Raw genomic sequence first — 19997 nt, 5'->3', positions numbered from 1 at the left:
CTCTTGGCCACAGGGCCCACCAACCTCAGACATTGACCACAGAGATCTCTGGTCATTGTCCTCAGCACCAACCAACCTGACATCTGTCCACGTGTGATCACTGGTCTTCTACCACAGAGCCCTCTGACCCGGACTCTGGCTTCTGTTCCAACTTTTCATTCACTGCTCCTGACCGCCAACTCCCTTCATCCTTGTCCCTAAACCCTAACCTGTCCTTTAACTCTCTGCGCTACCCCAAAAAAACCTAAAAAAAAACAACAGATAAGTCTGAGCCACAACCTTAATAGATATCGCATCTCGGCACCATCTTGACTGGAAGAGAAACTTCATCTTCCAGCCTCACCACATTTGGGTGAAGGAAGATTTTACTGGTGCTATACAAGTTGTGGTTGTTTTTATAATAGGCATGTTTTAAATTCTTTGTCCGGGTGGGACATTATAAAATTAACATCACATTATGCAACTGATGAAGTAACCAAGGAAACACCTTGAGCTGATGGGAATATCATCCATGTGGTATAGCTCAACGGCTAACATTTCTTTCCAATGAGACCTGGTACAAGTTTAATTGGCAGATCCCCAGGTTAACTGTTGGGAAAATCCTGCCCGTTCATGATCCACTTTGGGCTCCACAAGGATTTAGTATTTAGTATCAAGAGTTGATGGGAAACCCCCGACAAAGCACAGCCAGCATCTGCCAGGAAGTTCCAGCCCAATGTTTTTAATGCAGCAAAGTGTTTTCAGAGCCAAATAACTGAATTCTCAGAAGTAACATTACACATAAAATAATTTCCATCACAGTTTAATAGACTTCTTCCATGAATAATAGAGCTCTATACTGCACTAAATAATATCCAGCCATTGAAAAGTTGTGATAATCTTGGAAGAACACAATGAATATCATGTGTCCAGTGTGTATATGTATAATATAGAGACAATGGACTTTGGTATGAGTGGGAATTATTCAAATAGCACAGAAAATATACCTTGATCAGCTTGACATTTCATAAAGCAGAGCCTCATCTTGAATGGAGCAAGCAGCAGTTTCTTCAATAAAGTTTGCTCTCAGTGCAAATAGTACATTCCTTAATCTTGGCATTTTGACCTTTTGTTTCAGGTTGTCTTACATGAAAAATAATATTTCCTAATAAAGTTACAACACCAATAAATTCTAGCCAAGCTAAAGCTTATTATTGCAGAGAGAAATGCAACTGCCTTTCTAATTTTCTCTCTTTCCACTTGGATAAAGCATAGATTTCAAGTCCTGATGAAGGGTCTCAGCCCAAAACAGCAACTGTTCACTCTTTTCCATAGATGCTGCCTGAGTTTGTCCTGCATTTTGCGTGTATTGCTTTAGATTTCAGGTAGATAGGGTCATTAAGAAAGCTTTTGGCATATTGGCCTTCATAGATCAAAGTATTGAGTACAGGAGTTAGGATGTTATGTTGAAACTGTTTAAGACATTGATGAGACCTAATTTGGAGTATAGTGTGCAGTTTGGGTCACTTACATACAGAAGAAATATAAATACAATTGAAAGAATACTGAGAAAATTTATAAGGAGGTCCTCCAGTCCCAACAACATGAGTTATAAGGAAAGATCAAATAGTTTAGAACTTTGTTCCCTAGAACGTAGAAGCTTGAGAGGAGATTTGATAGAGCTATACAGTGAGATTACAACTACAGGTTATGGGTTAAGGGTGAAAGGTGAAATGTTTAAGGGAAGCATGAGGAGAAACTTCTTCACTCAAGAGTGGTGAGAGTGGAACGAGCTGCCAGTGCAAGTGGTGCATGCGATTTTGATTTCAACATTCAATAGAAGTTTGGATAGGGAGGAGAATGAAGAACTATGGTCCAGGTGCAGGTTGATAGGACTGGTCAGTTTAAGTGGTTTGACATAGACTGGATGGGACTGTTTCTATGCTGTAGTATTCTATGATTCTATGTCACTATAATTTTGAGCCCTTCTGGTCCAATTCAGATACAATTAATATGTTTAGGTGCAGGCATGGGTTTTGCGTCCATTCTTTATGTACATTTTAGCTTCTTTATTGCCCTCCCTTCCCCATTTCCTACCGTTCTCAAATCAATTCTACAGTGCCCATTTCTCAATCTTGCGTACCTAAAAAAAATTATGGAGGAACACACAGTCCTGCCAAAGGGTTTCTGCCTGAGATGTCAACTGTTTACTCTTTTCTGTAGACGCTGCCTGGCCTGCTGAGTTCATCCAGCATTTTGTGTGTGCTGCTTAGATTTCCAGCACCTGCAGATTACGTCGCGTTTGCATTCCCAAAATGTTTGATACACTCTTACCTCAGACTAAATGCTTAATTTACTCAGCTTGGTTTTGATGTGGTGCCATTTGAACATGATCCAAATGCTCACTTAAAAGTTGGTTACATTTCTTGTTTTATTTTATTTAGCGATACAACACAGAGTAGGCTCTCCTGGCCCATCGATCCACGCCACCCCAGCAACCCCCAACAAACCTGAATTACCCTAACATAATCATGGGACAATTTACAATGCCTAAAAGGCCTATCTGGTACATCTTTGGACTGTGGGAGAAAATTGGAGCACTAGGGGAAAACCTATGTATTCCACAGGTTGGATATACAGATTCCATATGGAATTACACTGGAATTGTACTCCGAACTCCGGAACATCCCAAGTTGAGCTAACCGCTACACCATTGTGGGGACTAGATAGAGATGATCAAGATGACAATAACATCTACAAGTCATGTTGTTCATTCTTTGACCTGTGAACAATAAGCCTATGAAATTCAAAACAATCACAAGTACCAACCAGTGCAGCTTGTTTACAAGTGTGCATACTTAGAATAGGAGAAGGAGATGGGATGATTCCACATTGTGTTTGAACTTACACCACTGCAAAATATTGACAAAATATGGTAATGTTTCATTTGCACACACTTTATGTACAAGTATTTTAGGATGTTTGTAAGGCTATAATTTGTAAGCTTCAACACAATATTAAAAATAAGACTCTTTAAACCATGAAAATGCCAGATCCTAATAGAATCTGTCTTTAAAACTGCCTATCTCTTTCAGTAGGTCAGAATGGATGGTAGGTGTAATTTGTAGAATTAATCAGAATCAGGTTTAATATCACCAGCATGTTGTGAAATTTATTGTCTTTGCAGCAGCAAAATCTGAATGACAGTAAATATTTAAATAGTTAAATTAAATAAGTAGTGCAAAAATAGAAATAAAAATGTAGTGATGTAGTGTTCATGGGTTCAATGGCCATCCAGAAATCAGATGGCAGAGGGGAAGAAGCTGTTCCTGAATCACTAAGTGTAGGCTTTCAGGCTTCCGATGAGAACAAGGCATGATCTGGGTCATGGGATACTTAATGATGGATGCCACCCCTGTGAGGCATTGCTCCTTGAAGATGTCCTGGATAGTACGGAGGCTAGTGCCCATGATGGAGCTGACTAAATTTACAACTCTCTGCAGCTTACTTTGAACCTGTGCAGTTGCACCCCCAATCCCATACCAGTTAGAATGCTCTCCACAATACATCTATAGAAATTTGCGAGTGTTTTTGGTGACATACCAAATCTCCTCAAACTCCTAATGAAATATAGCCACAGTCATGTCTTCTTTGTAGCTGTATCAATATTTTGGGTGCAGGTTAGATCTTCAGAGATATTGATACCCAGGCAGATTTTCATATTTTTTAACCTGTTGTAACACACATCGTTTAGCAAAGACTGAGAAAGAACATAGAACATTACAGCACAGTACAGGCCCTTCAGTCCACGATGTTGTATTGACCTTATAACCTACTCTAAGCTCAATCCAACTCTTCCCTTCCACATTCCCCTCCAATTTTCCATCATCTATGTACTTACCTATGTGTTTCTTAAATGTCCCCGATATTCTGCCTCTCCCATCAACCCCAGCAGTGTGTTCCATGCATTTGCCATGAGAAGCACATGTAAAAAAACCTATCTCTGACATTTACCCTATTCTCTTCATATTAATCATGAGAAACAAAATCTGCATATCCTTGAAGGATGATTAATGGAAATTCTGAATGAACCTTTTGATATTGACCTAATATTTTTTGATAAACTAATAGGTTTGTCTTTGCATTGCCGGGCCTAGAAATCCAATTTAATACTTCAATATTATGAGACTACAAATTAATTTCACCTGGAGTGAAAATCAATTATAATCACTTTCAGACCATTTACAGCACTCATAAAATCTCAAAAGGAATGTTTCGCCATTAAGCTAGCTTTAAATCTACAACCAAACCATTCCTCTGCGAGCACTAGGCGGACCATGTTTCTGAATCTATGGTTACCATTTTAAAAGAATGGCTAGCTCTAATTTTTAAAATCACACATTTCATCCTCACTTCGGTCTAACCGCTGTCAAAACCTTCATTCATGCTGCTTTCATATTCAACATTAACAAGCAGTTGCACACTTCACTCTGAATGCTCAAATGTCCTACGTTGTGCAAATTTCTATTTTCATTCATCCATAGTCCACGTTGATTGATAGTCCAATGTACATCTCATCGCAGTCTTAGGCCACGCTCACTCCCCGTCTCCATTCGTTACCCCTTCCAGTTCTGGACTTCTCATCTCCTCAAGTAGAACTTGGTACTCGGTCTTACACAATTATCTACTTGCATCCCATAAATACCTTCAGCTGCTCACACACTACATTCCAGAATTTTATTCCATGGGCCTCATGTCCTTTGTCTATCCCTTTAGGAAAATCCTTAACACTCATCTTCTTGACAAAACTTTAGCTCACTCTGCTAATGCCTTCTTCCCTGATGAACATTCTCATCACTGATGGATAGGTACATGGATGGTAGGGACATGGAGGGCTATAGTCCTGGCCAGGTCAATGGGAGTAGGCAGTTTATATGGTTCAGCATGGACTAGATGGGCTGCAGGACCAATTTCTGTGCTGTATTTTTCTAGGAGGGACCTTTTCTTGTTGGCTGTCAGTGACTAGTGGTGTTCCTCAGTGGTCAGTATTGGGACTTTTGCTTTTCACATTGTTTATCAATGATTTAGATAATGGAATTGATGGCTTTGTGGTAAAGTTTGTGGATGATAGGTGAAGAGGCAGGTAGCGCTGATGAAGCAATGTGATTGCAACAGGACTTAAATTGGAAGAATGGGAAAAAAGTGGCAGATGGAATAGTGTTGGGAAACGTATGACAATGAATTTAGGAACAATAGTGCAGATTATTATCTAAATGGGGAGAAGGTTCAAACACCAGATGTGCAGAAGGACTTAGGAGTCCTCGTGCAAGACTCCCAGAAAGTTAACTTATAGATTGAGTCTGCGGTAAAGTGACAAATGCAATGTTGGCATTTATTTCAAGGGGAATAGAATACAAAAGCAAAGAGATAATGCTGAGACTTTATAAGGCAGTTAAGCCGCATTTGGAGTACTATCAACAATTTTGGGCCATGTATCTCAAAAAGGATGTGTTGTCATTGGAGAGAGTCCAGAGGAGGCTCATGAGGATGATTCCGTGGGTGAAGGGTTTAATATATGAGGCATTTAACATATTTGGCAGCTTTGGGCCTGTACGCACTGGAATTTAAAAGAATGTGGGGTGGGGGTGGGATCTCATTGAAACTTACCGAATGTTGAGTGTTCACAGAATTGTTTGTGGAAAACCATGCTTCTAGGAATTCTTTTGCACGCCACGTGTTGGTTTGCACCATGACATTCACTGATGCCCGGTCAAATCTGTATCCCCTCTCGAACTTCATGGGTGGAGACTGGGGAGAGTTGGTCATGCCGCTGCACAGCCAACTGTTGTTCATTGATCCTTGTGATTAGTTTTCTCACAGTTTGGCTGATGCAATATTTTCTGCATTGGAATTTGTAGACCATGTTGGTCTTGTCCAATAGCTTGGTTCGTTCTTTTGGTCTGCAAAGTACTCTCCTCAATGTTGCTGTTGGCTTAGGAGCGACCAAAATTCTACGTTCTTGGAGCAGTCAGGTCGTCATTTCCGAGATACTTCAAATGTTTGGAAGGACAACCTGTTTGGTCGCTCCTGAGAAGCATGGTTTTCCATGAACAATTCTGTAAACAGACATGTAGACCTTGATCCTATTTATGAGCAACATGGGCAAAGTCCAGACCACAACACACAGAGTTTGCCACACAGCCAATCAATGATGTGATTTTCTCACTACACCAAAACTGAGTTTCCAGCGTGACAACCAATCAGCTGACTAGTAAGTATATAAAGGCCAAGCATTTGGAGGACACTGCACTTAACAGCGCACTGGTGATGTCTCCTTGTACAAAACATTTGCAAGAAAATTGCCAAGATTGGAGAACAGCTCAGCCCAACCATCAACCACCCGACCTACACATTTTCTGAATTATTTCTACATTATTTTATAAATGGAAAATGTAGCCAATTAAGATGGAAATCAAAACAGCCAATTTAAGTGCAAATATAACCAGGTATTAAAAATTTTGGATGAATTTAAATTATAGTTGGACAATAGACAATAAATCAGGGAAAGTTTTGCTTTCTTAAGTAACATCATTCATATTAAAGGTCATCAGGAAACCACAAAACCAAATTTTGCAATCATATCCCATGAGAAAATAAAATCCTTATTAAAGACAAGCATGGAAATTCAAAATGTAACTGACTTGGGTGTGGTGGCAAGTGGGGAGAGCAATTTAAGTAGAACTGCATATGCACATGTTCCATCACCTCATATTGTGGTGGGGGAGCTGGGGTATTGGAGGCTGTGTTTCTCTGAATATATGTCTAATTCGTAGAAGCACCAGCTTTAACCAGTTCATTCTGCTCAAAAGACTAGATACATTTAAATACTTAACATTTTACAGAATCATAAAATTTATACTTACAAAGCTTTGCCAATGATACAAAATGATGCAAGAGAATTAGGAGTGGCAGTTGTTGGAAGTTAGGTTTTTTTGATTGCCAGAATCTGAATACACCAATATTCTACCTTAAAAAGAAAAAAAAAACAATAGTTTTATTATTGCAAGAATGAGTCAACATTAGAATCATGAAAAGATTAAGACTTGCACAAAAGCAGGTCTTTCAGCCTACCGCACCCTTAGAACCATCAAGCTTATGTTTACTAATACTACTTGCATGTGTAGCCCTATATCTATATCCTTCTATGCCTTGCTCATGCATGGAAAATACAGATGAGGCACTCGTACAAGCACCAGCTTTAATCAGTTCATTCTGCTCAAAAGACTAGATACATTTAAATACTTAACAATTTTACATAGAGTCATAAAATTCATACTTACGAAGCTTACACTGATTCTCAAAGAGATCAACTTGTTATCCTTTGCTTTCAGTACATTTGTATTTTAAGCTTCTCTTTCATCTTATTTGACAGGCATATTTTATTGCCCCTCCTAATTTCCTTCCTAGATATACTCCAATATCTCTTATACTCCTCAAGGGATTTGCTGGATCCCTGCTGCCTATACCCAAGTGATGCCTCTTTTTTCCTGATTTGACCATCAATGTCTTCTATCAGTCAAGATCCTCAATCATACCTGCCTTGCCCTTTTATTTAAAAGAGGACCATGATGGCCTTGACCTCTTCATATCACACTTTTAGAAGCCTCCCACCTGTCAGACATATCTTCAACTGCAAACAGCCTCTTCAAATCAATTTTGGAGAGTACCCATTTGATACCAAAGTTAAAAGATTAAAATTAATTTATTATCAAAGTACATATATGTTACCATATACTACTGTGAGATTTACTTTCTTATGGGCAGTCACAAGTAGAACAAAGAAATATAATAGAATCAAGGAAATACTACACACAAACAAAGGCTTCCCCCAATTTAGGACTTTGATTTAAGAACTAGTCTTATCTTTCTTCCATAACTATTTTTAAAAAAATCGTCATGGCATAGCTTCACGAATGAAGATTTAGGAAGGGGGATACCCAGGTCTTCTGCAGGCTGACGAGGCCAATATGGGACAAGCAGGCTCGGCCACAGTGGCTACTTCGGGGAGGATGGTTGTAGACGTGGGCGTGTCCTTCAGCCTGCGCAATGGTATTTTAGGTGCAGTGCGTGCAGTACTGGCCCCACCCTTTACACCCGGGGTTCATCAGCCATAGCCTAGCAAGCTGGGACGGTGACAGCGAGGTCCTCGGGTCGTAGGATTTACGCCAGAGTGCCCTTCTCCTAGGTGGATGGTCTGACAAGGCTAACGGCCCTACCTGCCCCGGTTTGGATTCAGAGTTATCCTTCTCTTAGGCTGGCTGCCAATCAAGGCTCACGAGCCCAGCCTACCCATCCAGTTATACCGCCGGACACTCGGTCGCGCCATGACGTAGCAAGCTCGGTGGAAACGGGGGCCACCGACAAGAAGGTGTTGCTACGGACGTAGTAATGTAGGAGGGGCCATTTGCGGTGGCCTCCTGCCTTGCAGGCCAGACAACGACCACGCGGCGATCACTACACTGGGAAAGGAGAGGCGATGTATTGCGCGTACATTTTCCCTGGGTGATCGGGACGTCAGACCCAGACTTCACCCCCACTCCCCGTAGTTTAAAAAAATACTGTAATTATTTTTAATGTAATTACCACAGGTCAAATCTGTGGTAAAGAAGGCAAAAAGGCAAATGCAATGTTGGCATTTATTTCAAGGAGAATAAAATATAAAAACAAAGAGATAATCTTCCAGCGTGTTGTGAGTGTTGCTCGCTTTCCGCAGGGATTGGTCCCTCCACGACTCCCTGGTCCACACATCCCTCCCCACGGATCTCTCACCTGGCATTTATCCCTGTAAGCGCAAGTGCTATATCTACCCCGACACCTCCTCTCTTGCCACCATTCAGGGCCCCAAACAGTCCTTCCAAGTGAGGCAACACTTCACTTGTGAATCTGTTGGGGTCATCTATTGCATCCAGTGCTCCCGGTGCAGCCTCCTCTACATCGGTGAAACCCGACGCAGATTGGGGGACCGCTTCGTCGAGCACCTCCGCTCCGTCCGCCAAGACAGACAGGATCTCCCAGTAGCCACCCACTTCAACTCTGCTTCCCACTCCCATTCAGATATGTCCATACATGGCCTCCTCTACTGCCATGATGAGCTAAACTCAGGTTGGAGGAGCAACACCTCATATACTGTCTAGGTAGTCTCCAGCCCCTTGGTATGAACATAGAATTCTCCAACTTCTGGTAATTCCCTCCCCCTATCCCTATGTCACTCTGCCCCCTCCCCCAGCTGCCTACCACCTCCCTCTTGGTTCCACCTCCTACTACTCATTGTGTTTTCCCCTATTCTTTCTTCACCTTTCCTGCCTATCACCTCCCTGCTTCCCTTCCCCCACCCCTTTATCTTCCCTCTTACTGGTTTTTCACCTGGAACCTACCAGCCTTCTCCTTCCCACCCTTCCCCCACCTTCTTTATAGGGCCTCTGCCCCTTCCCTCTTCAGTCCTGACAAAGGATTCCGGCCGGAAACGTCGACCGATCTTTTCCACGGATGCTGCCCGACCTGCTGAGTTCCTCCAGTCTGTTGTAAGAGATAATGCTGAGCCTTTATAAGGCACTAGTCAGACCACACTTGGAGTATCATCAACAGCTTTGGGCCCCATATCTTAGAAAGGATGTGTTGTCATTGGAAAGAGTCCAGATGCGGTTCATGAGGATGATTCTGGGAATGAAGGGGTTAACACATGAGGAACATTTGGCAGCTTTGGGCCTGTACTCACTGGAATTTAGAAGACTGTTGGGGGGGGGGGAATCTCTTTGAAACCTACTGAATGTTGAAAGGACTAGAGGGTGGATGTGGAGAGGATGTTTTCTATGGTGGGGATATTTAGAACTAGGGGGCACAGTCTCAAAATTGAGGGGCCTCCTGTTAGAACAGAGGTAAAGATAATTTTTTTTTTTAGCCAGAGAGGAGTGAATCTGTGGAAGCCTCTGCCACAAACCGTGGTGGGGGCCAAGACTGTGGGTATACTTAAGGTGGAGGTTGATAGTTTTCTGATTGGTCAGGGTATCAAAGGATATGGCGAGAAGGCAGACGTATCGGGGTGAGTGGGATCTGGGATCAGCCATGATGGAACGGTGGAGCAGACTCGATAGGCTGAATGGCCTTATTCTGCTCCTATGTCTTATAGTCTATGGTCACTGGTCCCTAAATATTCCCTCATTGACTTATTTCCCAAAAGGATGATGAGTGCAGTCCCTCCTCCATAGGCCACCTACTTATTTTTTCAGAAAACCTCCCCAGGCACACTTAAGACATTTGTTGGGGCGAAATTTGTTAACCTCAGTTAATATTAGAAAAGTTAAAATTGTCTATTAAACCAGCCATATTATTCCTGTACCTGTCCGTGGTGTCCCTACATACTTGTTCCTCTATTTCCTGTTGAACATCGGGAAGCCTGTAGAATAGATACAAAGAGATCACTCTTTTCTTATTTCTCAGAGCTAGCCACATGGTTTAACTGGATGTTTCCTTCAGATGTTCTCTCCTGTACGATCTTCCTCCTCATTAACAGTGCAACTCCCCTGAGTCTCATACCTCGAACAGACATGCCAGAAGCTTCAATACCTTGGAACTTTGAACTGCCACTCCTGCCTGTCCCTCAACCACATTTGCACAATAGTTGTAATATCACAATCTCATGTGCCAATCCATGTCACAGTTCACCTGTCTCTATTGTGAGGCTTCTTGCATTAAATAGGTTTAATTTATCAGGCCTACCATGATCCCTGTCCCAAAGTTTTTACTGTACAACCTTTTTCCACAGGCCTGCTAACTAGCAAACAAACTGGGAGATCTATTATAACATAAGGTCACCTAATTTTCAGCTGCACGGATTCAAATTCATGTCAAATAATGGCTACTGAGTCTCTATGATTGCTATCATTAGCAGTGTCTCCTCATCCCAAAGTACCAATGAACACATTCTAAAAATCATACCACGTTGATACACACTGCCTTTACTTCCAAGGGGTAATAACACAGAGGCCATTTTAAACTGACTGGATCTAATTCAATCATCAAAAGACTATGGTTTAAAATTTTATTGCTACGATAATATAAAAATGGTGCTATGTGAGGAGGATCATATCTGTCTGTTAGGTTGCTTTTCAACTTTACCCAAACGCATTAGGAAATTACATGAAACATGAAGTGAAGGTATGCATTGTGTTGATAATTCTATGATTAGATGGCAACTATTGAAATAAACTAGCACTGACCAATAATAGTAATAATACAAACTACACAAAATTATGAGGAGTATAGTTAGGGTAAAGGCAAGCAGACTTTTTGCACTGAGGTTGGGTGGGACTACAACCAGGGGTCATGGGTTAAGAGTGAAAGATGAGAAGTTTAACGGGAACATGGTGACAAACTTCTTCGCTCTGAAGGCCGTGAGGCTGTGCAACAAGCTGCCAGTGCAACTGGTGCATGCAAGCTCAATTTAAACATTTAAGAGAAGTTTGGATAGGTACATGGATGGTAGGGGTATGGAGGCCTATGGTCCTGGTGCAGGTCAATGGGTGTAGTCAGTACAAATGGTTTCAGCATGGACTAGGTGGGCCAAAGGCCTGTTTCTGTGCTGTACTTCCCTATGACTCTATCAGGACTCCTGCTTTCTGAAGGGGAGATGACACCCATTTCACAGTATTGCTGAAAATCATCACACGGTACTCAATGCTCTGAAGAGTTATGGTCCCACATGATGATATCCAGATGGAAGCATTTATCACTGCCAATTGTTAGGTGGGAAAATTACATCTGCATTCCTTCCAAGAGATTCTGCAGATGCTAGAAATCTAGAGCAACATGCACAAAATGCTTGAGGAACTTTGCAAGTCAAGCAGCATCTATGGATTAGAATAAACAATCTACATTTCAAATAAACAGTTGGTGTTTCGGGCCTAGAGTCTGATGAAGGGGCATGGGCCAAAACACCAACTCTTTATTCCCCTCCAGAGATGTTGTCTGGCTTTCTGTGTTCTTCCAGCATTGTGTGCGTTCCTGTGTGTTTCTTACAATAAGACATGTTTGTACAAGAAACTATTTAAATCATTAATGCCCTAAAATAACAAACACAGCAGTTGATGGAATTCTGACATTAACAGAAAATGTTGGATATACTCCGGACAGACAGCATCTGTGAAGTGTGATGATCTTACATTACATGGAATTCATTGGGAAGGATGACTGGAAACATCTTCTCAGATAGATCTTCCAGCATTTCCTGTGTTTAGTATAAGGCTGCAAAGGTTTAATTAACAAAATGCACTAAGTGTAGAAGTACCGAGAGAGTTAACAAACACCTCAGACTCAAAGCAACTTAGCATCAAATTAGCAGATCACAAGTATTCTGATGAGTCTCACTTTATTAATTGCAAAATTCACAGACAATAGCCATTGTGCAATCCACAATCCCCAAGAAAACTGCAGGAACTTGCAAGATAGATCTTAAGCCAGACCTGCCGGCAGGTTATTAAAATTCCACATTTGGCAGAACACACTGACAGAATAATTGAATTAACTGAGTGGAAAATGTGCACTAGCAAGCTCAGGAGGTGGAAGAGCCCAGTCTGGTTGGCCGGACTCAGGTGAGAAACATACCCACGAGGATGCTATACAGAATGGAGCACCAGCTTCCAGCCTGGAAATAGTGAGAGCCTGTTGATTATTTCTAGGATTTATTTCACAGTGGCACAGCAGTTAGCACAGCAATCTGGGCTCAATTCCTGCCACTACCTGTCAGGAGTTTGTACAGTATCGCTGGAACCAGGCAGGTTTCCTCTCACAGTCCAAAGACATACCGGTTGGTAGGCTAAATAATCATTGTAAATTGTGCTGTGATTACGCTAGGATTAAATCGGGGGACCGCTGGGCAGCATGACCCCAAGGGCCTGCACCATGCTGTATCTCGATCAGTCAATCAATAAATAAGTGCATGATGCTATAATAATTTATCAAACAACCATGCCCTCCAACCTAAAGGGCTTCTTCTTTATCCCCCAGTGGATGACCCAAATCCTCAAATTTTATAAATGAAGCACTAAAACAATGTATGCATGACATTACTTTTTAAATCTTTTTATTGAGTAAGTATACAAAAAAGGTAAGCCATATAAACATTAATACAATGTTAAAGTATAATAAAATTCCAAAAGGTATCAATACCAAAAAAAATACTACAAACAATGTAATTTAAACATAAGAAACCAAGATAACATAATAGTATACTAAATTTTATATATATCAATGGAAAAAAAGAAAAAAAAAACCCCCAAAAAAAACCCACCGTGCAACTAACTAAAAGCAAGGCAAAGCAATGGGCTAACTTGAAACCAAACAGAGTTAAACTTAAAATCACGTCCTCAATCCCGACCTCCATTAAAAACAGTGAAAAAAAACAAGAAGGGTAAATATTACATTAAATGAAAAAATCGAATAAAAGGTCCCCAAATCTGTTCAAATTTAAATGAAGAATCATAAAGGTTACTTCTAATTTTCTCCAAATTCAAACATAAAATCGTCTGAGAAAACCAAAAAAAGGTAGTTGGAGCATTAAGCTCTTTCCAATGTTGTAAAATACATCTTTTCGCCATTAAAGTAAGAAATGCAATCATTCTACGGGCTGAAGGGGAAAGAGCATGACATTAGAAGTCACACAAAACAGAAATAATATTTTTGTAATTGCCGATGAATTAAATATCTACCACCACGATGTATTGATTCCTTGGGTATATTCCACAGAATGTAACAAAGCACTGATTTAAGTAGTATCCACAGAAACCATAGAAACTACAGCACAGAAACAGGCCTTTTGGCCCTTCTTGGCTGTGCTGAACCATTTTCTGCCTCGTCCCACTGACCTGCACACAGACCATATCCCTCCATACATCTGTCCAATTTATTCTTAAATGTTAAAAAAGAACCCGCATTTATCATCTCGTCTGGCAGCTCATTCCATACTCCCACCACTCTCTGCGTGAAGAAGCCCCCCGCTAATGTTCCCTTTAAACTAGTACCCCCTCACCCTTAACCCATGTCCTCTGGTTTTTTTCTCCCCTTGCCTCAGTGGAAAAAGCCTGCTTGCATTCACTCTATCTATACCCATCATAATTTTATATACCTCTATCAAATCTCCCCTCATTCTTCTACGCTCCAGGGAATAAAGTCCTAACCTATTCAACCTTTCTCTGTAACTGAGTTTCTCAAGTCCCGGCAACATCCTTGTAAACTTTCTCTGCACTCTTTCAACCTTATTTATATCCTTCCTGTAATTTGGTGACCAAAACTGAACACAATACTCCAGATTCGGCCTCACCAATGCCTTATACAACCTCATCATAACATTCCAGCTCTTATACTCAATACTTTGATTAACAAAGGCCAATGTACAAAAAGCTCTCTTTACGACCCTATCTTCCTGTGTTGACACTTTTACGGAATTTTGTATCTGTATTCCCAGATCCCTCTGTTCCACTGCACTCCTCAGTGCCTTACCATTAACCCTGTATGTTCTACCTTGGTTTGTCCTACCAACATGCAATACCTCACACTTGTCTGTATTAAACTCCATCTGCCATTTTTCAGCCCATTTTTCCAGCTGGTCCAAGTCCCTCTGCAGGCTCTGAAAACCTTCCTCACTGTCTACTACACCTCCAATCTTTGTATCATCAGCAAATTTGCTGATCCAATTTACCACGTTATCATCCAGATCATTGATATAGATGACAAATAACAATGGACCCAGCACTGATCCCTGTGGCACACCACTAGTCACAGGCCTCCACTCGGAGAAGCAATTCTCTACTACCACTCTTTGGCTTCTTCCATTCAGCCAATGTCTAATCAAATTTACCACCTCCCCATGTATACCTAGCAACTGAATTTTCCTAACTAACCTCCCATGTGGGACCTTGTCAAAGGCCTTACTGAAGTCCATGTAGACAATATCCACTGCCTTCCCTTCATCCACTTTCCTGGTAACCTCCTCGAAAAACTCCAATAGATTGGTCAAACATGACCTACCACACACAAAGCCATGTTGACTCTCCCTAATAAGTCCCTGTCTATCCAAATGCTTGTAGATTCTGTCTCTTAGTAGTTCCTCCAATAACTTATCTACTACCGACGTTAAACTTACCGGCTATAATTTCCCGGATTACTTTTTGATCCTTTTTTAAACAACGGAACAACATGAGCCACTCTCCAATCCTCCGGCACTTCACCCGTAGACAGCGACATTTTAAATATTTCTGCCAGGGCCCCTGCAATTTCAACACTAGTCTCCTTCAAGGTCCGAGGGAACACTCTGTCAGGTCCCGGGGATTTATCCACTTTAATTTTCCTCAAGACAGCAAGGACTTCTTCCTTTTCGATCTGTACAGTTTCCATGATCTCATTACTTGTTTCCTTTAATTCCATAGACTTCATGCCAGTTTCCTTAGTAAATACAGATGCAAAAAACCTGTTTAAGATCTCCCCCATTTCCTTTGGTTCCGCACATAGCCGACCTCTTTGATCTTCAAGAGGACCAATTTTATCCCTTATAATCCTTTTGCTCTTAATATACCTGTAAAAGCTCTTTGGATTATCCTTCACTTTGACTGCCAAGGCAACCTTATGTCTTCTTTTAGCCTTCCTGATTTCTTTCTTAAGTATTTTCTTGCACTTCTTATACTCCTCAAGCAACTTATTTACTCCCTGCTTCCTATGCATGTCATACAACTCCCTCTTCTTTATCAGAGTTGCAATATCCCTTGAGAACCAAGGTTCCTTATTCCTATTCACTTTGCCTTTAATCCTGACAGGAACATACAAATTCTGCACTCTCAAAATTTCTCCTTTGAAGGCTTCCCACCTACCGATCACATCCTTGCCAGAGAACAACCTGTCTCAATCCACGCTTTTTAGATCCTTTCTCATTTCTTCAAACTTGGCCTTCTTCCAGTTTAGAACCTCGACCCTAGGACCAGATCTATCCTTGTCCATGATCAAGTTGAAACTAATGGTGTTATGATCACTGGAACCAAAGTGCTCCCCTACACAGAATTCTGTCACTTGTCCTAACTCGTTTCCTAACAGGAGATCCAATATTGCATCCCCTCTAGTTGGTCTCTCTATATATTGATTTAGAAAACTTTCCTGAACACATTTTACAAACTCTAAACCATCTAGACCCCTAACAGTATGGGAGTCCCAATCAATATATGGAAAATTAAAATCCCCTACCACCACAACTTTATGTTTCCTGCAGTTGCCTGCTATATCTCTGCAGATTTGCTCTTGCAATTCTCGTTGACTATTGGGTGGTCTGTAATACAATCCCACTAATGTGGCTATACCTTTCCTGTTTCTCAGCTCCACCCATAAGGACTCAGTAGACAAGCCCTCTGATCTGTCCGGCCTGAGCACTGCTGTAATATTTTCCCTAACAAGCAATGCTACTCCCCCACCTTTCATTCCTCTGCCTCGATCACATCTGAAACATCGGAACCCTGGAATATTAAGCTGCCAGCTCTGCCCCTCCTATAGCCAAGTTTCACTAACTGCTATAACTTCATAATTCCACGTGTCAATCCACGCCCTCAACTCATCCGCCTTCCCCGCAATACTCCTAGCATTGAAATATATACTCCTCAGAAGATTTTTACCACCACTCACAACCTTTCTATTAGCGGATTTGCTTGAACTTTTAGCATCATTTATTTTCACCCCAGCCACACTATCAGCTCTGGCACTCTGGTTCCCATCCTCCTGCAAATCTAGTTTAAAGCCTCCCCAATAGCACTAACAAACCTCCCTGAAAGGATATTGGTCCCCCTGTAGTTCAAGTGTAACCCGTCTCTCTTGTACAGGTCCCACCTGCCCCAGAAGAGGTCCCAATTATCCTGAAATCTGAAATCCTGCCCCCTACACCAGTTCCTCAGCCACTTGTTCATCCTCCAGAGCATCCTATTCCTACCCTCACTGGCATGTAGCACAGGTAGCAATCCTGAGATTACCACCCTCGAGGTCCTGCTTTTCAACTTCCTACCAAGCTCTCTATACTCACTGTCCAGGACTTCCTCACTCTTCCTTGCTATGTCATTGGTACCGATGTGCACCACGACATCTGGCTGATCACCCTCCCACTTCAGAATGTCATGCAAGCGATCAGAGACATCCTTGACCCTGGCACCCGGGAGGCAACAAACCATCCTGGATTTTCTGTCACGACCACAGAACCTCCTATCTGTACCTCTAACTATCGAGTCCCCTATCACTACCGCACTCCTCTTTTCCCCCCCTCCCGTCTGCACTGCAGAGCCAGACTCAGTGCCAGAGATCCGGCTACTGCAGCTTGTCCCAGGTAAGTCATCTCCCCCAACAGTATCCAATGAGGTATACTTGTTGTTGAGGGGGATGGCCACAGGGGAACCCTGCTCTGCCTGCCCTTTCCTCTTCCCTCGCCTGACAGTGACCCAATTTCCTGTCCTCTGCTCCTTTGGCGTAACAACCTCCCTGTAGCTACTGTCTATAATCTCCTCATTCTCCCGAATGATCTGCAGGTCATCCAGCTCCTGCTCCAGTTCCCTCACGCGGTTTGTCAGGAGCTGCAGCTGGATGCACTTCTTGCATCAATAAAACCCGATTCATCTTCAATCTTCATTCTGAGAAACATGCACCATTCTGCTCCACAGGGTCTTGGGACAAAAGTTGCTTTTCAGTGTTATAGGATCAATGGCACAAAACTTCAAATCCAGTGCAGGCAATGTGTACTAAGGCTATTCGGGTAACAGAATTTTGTCCTTACAGAAGTTACAAATCACTACCACAAAAATGTGAAACATAAATTAAAATCCACACTCCTATAAGCCATGTGAAAAGGGTAAATGAATAAATACAAAGCTGATCTTTTGTCAACACATGCCTCATAACTTTGTGTTATGAAAAATCATGACCCAGGCCATTTTCTAGGAAATGTAACTCCACTGTAACATAGATGTCTGTCCTGCCTGTCCCACTGTCAAACTTGTGAAGAGTTAACAATAATCTAGGATAGAAACAGTTCAAGCAAAAGGTCCAACCCTTGTATAAATGCCAATTCACATTGTTGGAAATACTTCTTTATTCTGCGGGACATAACAGTGCTGGAGAGAAAGCAACTTGTTATACGGAAGACGCATATTGTTTCAGGTGGTCCCTTTTACTTTCTATTCCACACACTCTAAAACCGGGGTTCCCAACCTGGGGTCAACAGACCCCTTGCTTAATTGCATTGGTCTATGGTATAAAAAGGTTGGGAACCCTGGCTCTAAAAAGATGGTATCATAGTTGTGGAACACGAGTAAAATCTGCTTCTGAAGTGAAAGTAATTCATCCTATTCTGGCAAAAGAATTGTTGTATGTTCTGATTAAATCTAGGAACAGGTTTTTGTTAAGTATAACCATTGTCTTACAAACAAATACTGTTCTATTTATAAGTGATAGAGACCTAACCTTCCATTCATTACTTATGCAACAAGTAGTTTCACAACAATAGAAATTTTAAAAAAATGCTGAAAGTATTTATAAGATCTAGCAAAATATCCAAGGCATCTCAGGTCCATATCTTTCCATAGAAGCAAAGCAGTGATGTATCTAATCATCCAACACTTCCCATTCTTTCATCTTGTTATATTTGCTTTTTCCACCTTCCTTTCCAGTCCTGATGACGGGTCTCAGCACAAAGTGTCAATTGTTTATCCCTTACACAAGAAAATCTGCAGAAGCTAGAAGTCCAAAGCAATAAATACAAAATGCTAGAGGAATTCAGCAGGCTAGGCAGCATCTATAGAGAAGAGTAAACAGTCGATGTTTCAAGCAGAGACCCTTCTTCAGCACTTTCCTTACTGGCTGATCTGCGGAATACCTCCAGGATTTTGTGTTGGTTGCCCTGTATTTCCAGCATCTGCAGAACGTCTTGTGTGTGTATCTGTTGAGACCTCCTGAATTATGTGCAGGCAAGGTAAATGCACTCAGTATTTTCCCCAGAGATGAGGAATCAGCAACTAGGTTTAAGGTGAGAAGATGAGAATAATTTAACAACAGCTTGAGGGGGAACTTTTTTAAAAATACACATAAGGGTGGTTGCCATGTGGAATCAGCTGCCAGAGAAAGTGATAGAGGCAGGTACAACAAATTTTAAAAGATTAGACAGGTGCATGGATTAGAATGGTTTAGAAGGTTGTGGGCCACATGGGGCCAATATTGATGGACCATCTGGGCTGGCATGGACCAAAGAGCCCATCTCCATGCATATAACTGCAAGTGTAAAAACTAAAATTGCTGCAAGCATCCACTCAATGGAAACGAGAGCAGAAAATACCATGAACAAAAATGGAACAAATAATTGTTTGAGTAATTAAAACTGTTACCATCTGAAATATCTGACATCATCAAGTTCAGTGTCACCAATTCAGTTATTAATTTCTGGAGAGAGGGTACTTTGTTTACTTTGAACTTCACCAAATTTAGCACTGATCTGCAGATAATGTTGCATGTTAATTTGCTCTCATAGAACCATAGAACCAGAGAAACTACAGCACAGAAACAGGCCCTTTGGCCCTTCTTGGCTGTGCCGAACCATTTTCTGCCTAGTCCCACTGACCTGCACAAGGACCATATCCCTCCATACACCTCCCATCCATGTATCTGTCCAATTTATTCTTAAATGTTAAAAAAGAACCCACATTTACCATCTCGTCTGGCAGCTCATTCCATACTCCCACCGCTCTCTGTGTGAAGAAGCCCCCACCTAATGTTCCCCTTAAACTTTTCCTCCCTCACCCTTAACCCATGTCCTCTGGTTTTTTTCTCCCCTTGCCTCAGTGGAAAAAGCCTGCTTGCATTCACTCTATCTATACCCATCATAATTTTATATACCTCTATCAAATCTCCCCTCATTCTTCTACGCTCCAGGGAATAAAGTCCTAACCTATTCA

General features: G+C 41.6%; 1 protein-coding gene across 10 annotated transcripts in view; it reads right to left on the bottom strand.

The window, feature by feature from the left end:
- slco4a1 (solute carrier organic anion transporter family, member 4A1) overlaps positions 1-19997 on the bottom strand; it is a 294821-nt gene that overhangs the window by 167112 nt on the left and 107712 nt on the right. For 6 of the 10 annotated variants that reach the window (XM_063041236.1, XM_063041245.1, XM_063041237.1 and 3 more), the window contains exon 2: positions 6903-7006. The gene's annotated coding sequence lies outside the window, so the exon portion shown is untranslated. Of the gene's footprint in view, positions 1-6902; positions 7007-10375; positions 10433-19997 lie in introns of all 10 variants that reach the window. The other 4 variants (XM_063041242.1, XM_063041243.1, XM_063041248.1 and 1 more) reach the window with 2 other exon arrangements.

The sequence above is a fragment of the Mobula hypostoma genome, chromosome 2 (assembly GCF_963921235.1).
Source record: "Mobula hypostoma chromosome 2, sMobHyp1.1, whole genome shotgun sequence".
In the NCBI taxonomy this organism is placed as follows: domain Eukaryota; kingdom Metazoa; phylum Chordata; class Chondrichthyes; order Myliobatiformes; family Myliobatidae; genus Mobula; species Mobula hypostoma.
This window is presented reverse-complemented; position numbering and strand designations above follow the sequence as displayed.